This window comes from Mustela erminea, chromosome 14 (genome assembly GCF_009829155.1).
Source record: "Mustela erminea isolate mMusErm1 chromosome 14, mMusErm1.Pri, whole genome shotgun sequence".
Lineage (NCBI taxonomy): Eukaryota > Metazoa > Chordata > Mammalia > Carnivora > Mustelidae > Mustela > Mustela erminea.
Genome location: NC_045627.1, coordinates 50,582,696 through 50,585,833, shown reverse-complemented (window position 1 = coordinate 50,585,833; position 3,138 = coordinate 50,582,696).

Genomic DNA, 3,138 nt, shown 5'->3' with positions numbered 1-3,138 from the left:
GCCCAGAAGGACACTACCCATGGGCAAGTTCCATTTCCCTGCTGGAGGTAACCCCAGAGAAGAAGAAAGCAGTTTTAATAGTAAAAGTGTGGGGCGAGGATTCTTTTCTTCTAATTAATTTTGTAAGTTCCCATATAATTAATGTACAGTGTGATATAATTTACAGGTATACAAAATAGTGATTCAGCAATCCTATACATTACTCAGTGCTCATCATGATGAGTGTCCTCTCAATCCCCTTCACCTACTTCACCATCCACAACCTACTGCCCTCTGGGAACCATCAGTTTGTTCTCTGTAGTTAAGAGTCCTGTTTTTTTGGTCTGTCTCTTTTTTTCTTTGTTTGTTTTGTTTCTTAAAGTCCACATATGAGTGAAGATCATATGGTGTTTGTCTTTCTCTGACTGACTTATTTCATTTTACATTATACCCTCTGGATTCTCAATGGCTTACATTGGGGTACATGCCCAGGGGTCAGGCAGTTGCCATGGCTGGGGAGGCGGAGTGTCCTTGATGAGCCAGCCAGGAGGATCTTTGCATGCACCTCTGGGAGAGAAGGGAAGAGTCCTTTCTAAAAGAAAGAGGAGTGGAAAGTATGGGACCAGGCCAAAACTGCCTGCCATGGTCCATTACCCTCCCTGAGGTTGACAAAATGCAGAATAAAGGTATATTACACACTCTAAAAGTTATAAAACTAAATAATGGAAGAACTAAAAATAATTATGGGAAAACTATGGAAACTTGGGATAATAAAGGGAGGAAAGAAAGGCATATACATGGAGCAATTTCTCTTTTTCCACTGTAGGGGATCCATAAACTTTCTACAGACAGTAAGTCAAGAACTAAGAGTACATATACATGCTATTTAGAGTTATGGAGATACCCACTGGAAGTACTAAAAATGGGAATGTTTAAAAGAAGTTTGCTGCAGAGCGAGGGTGGATGCTGCTTTCCTTCATCATAAACCCTTCTCTCCTGTTTGATTTGTTCCTATTTGTAGGCATCGTGTCAATGACCAGACTCACTGTGACGATAGCAAAAGATTTTTAAATATCTGGACGAATGACCTAAGCTTTGAAAAAGGATTTGATCAGAATCTAGTATGGGGACTCCCTTTAGAATGCAATTTTAGGATCATAAGGAAAAATGTATAATTTGGAATGATCTTTATTAATATTTGAGTTATTTTTTTAAAAAGGAAACTACCTTATTTCTTATCTACTTGGATGAACCTCTAGGAGTTTGACCTGTTATATCACAGGTCAGTAAAAAAAAAAAAAAAATTGATGTTCCAAGTCTGGAAAAAGAAAAAACCCTCACCTGCTTTAATTTTTAAAAAACCAACCACAAATGGATGAGTGAATGGACTCCTTGCCATCCCCTTCTCTCCAGGAGACAGGAAGATGCCTTAATTCACACAAGAAGAATTGCCCCTCCCCATTTATCTGCTTCCCAGGCATATGGCTCATCTACCTCCAGTGTCTGTCCAGAACACTGACCACACCTGTCCATTCTTCTATCCCTGACAACTCAAGCCCAGGGGATGGTCGAAAACCACCTCAGCAGCTGACCAGGATCCCATTTGCCTTTGTTTCTCTGGGGCCTGACCTGGTGCTCAGACTCTTGGCCTAGATCCCCCACCTCCACTTGCCCAGAATCTAGATCTGGCTTCTTTGGACCTGAATCTCCTATTGATTCATAGGTCACAGTTCCCTGAAACCTAAGGTCATTTAGGACCTGTGGGTTATCTGCATTCCTTCTTCATCAACCCAAGCTTCCAGATGGCCTTGAGCACCTGCAGTGACAAAGACACCATCCCTCCTTGGTGGCTGCTCCTTCTCCAAGTAAGTCAATAAGCATTCCCAAGTTTCCCTTCAACACAAGAGACAGCACTAGGACCAACATATGGGAAACACTGAGGTGGAACTTGGCCTTCCCTGCGTGCTGACCCTGAGGCAGTCAGACCACAGCCTTAGGATGCTCATATACCACAACATAGGCCTAATGCTGACTTCCAGTTCCCCTCTGGGTCCCCCTTCATCCACACAGGGCTCCTGGACTAGAGGTTCAGAGTGTCACTCTTCACCCTCCTCCAGGGCCCAGGTCATTTACTTACACTGATGCTGAGTGCCACATTGAGCCATAGTTGATCCCACCCCTGTACTCTTTGGCCACCATCCCAAAGGCAAGCTCCTGGCCACCCACTGTTTCCCTCTCCCCCTCCATCCTGCTCGGGGATTCCTTCTCTGTCAAGTACTTGCCCCATGGCTGACCCCAAGTTCTTGTCACTGTACTCTTGGGAGCCCCATTCCAGAGCAAACAAACCCTCCATCATCAGCCTCTTTGCAGAGCTCCCTCCCTCCTGGGATTCTCTGAGGATACAAGCCCTTTGCCCTCAGTCAGGGACTCTCAGTCTCCACATCCAACTGGGTCAAGGATGGAGTGGGACCCGGAGCCTTCCTCTCTTTCCTCTAGCCTTCTGAGGCATCATCTGATTTCTGAGGGCTGGAAGAAACTGCCTCCCCTGAGCTTCCCATACCCGGGTCCTCCCAGGTCCCCCTGCTCTCCACCTGAAGATAGACAGTGCCTCTGGGGACAGCATCTCCCATGTTCTGACTGGAAGCTCCTGGACTTCCCTGGCTTCATGCCAGGATCCCAAACCAGGAGACTTCCTTTGTTTTAGCTGCAGTCCCTCTCCTTGGAGGACCCCTCCCCATGGGAAACCTCAGTCAAGAGTGGATTCAGCATCTTCATTATTTGGAGTCATGGCAGGAAGTGGAATGCATCCCAGGTGGTTCAAATCCTGAGACTTTAATGACAATACTCCCAAAGAAAGGTGGGCTGGGTGCAGAGACCTAGTAAGGGGTGTAGAGAATATGGGCGCAGCAGCTGTAGGTTGCTGTTACCACTCACAGGGCTGAAGAAACAAACAGACAACAGTGCCACCACTTCCAGGAAAGCTGGAGGTATGGGGGTGGGGGGTTTCCTGCTGGAGTGAGGTCTTAGAGGATAACACCCTGACCTCTCTTCCTATCCTTTCACCCTCCAACCAGAGCCTCCCATTGGCTGAATCCAACCTATGCCCAGCAAGAAAGCCCTGGAGAGGCAGCCTGTGGAGGTCTGCTTTCCAGGCCAAAT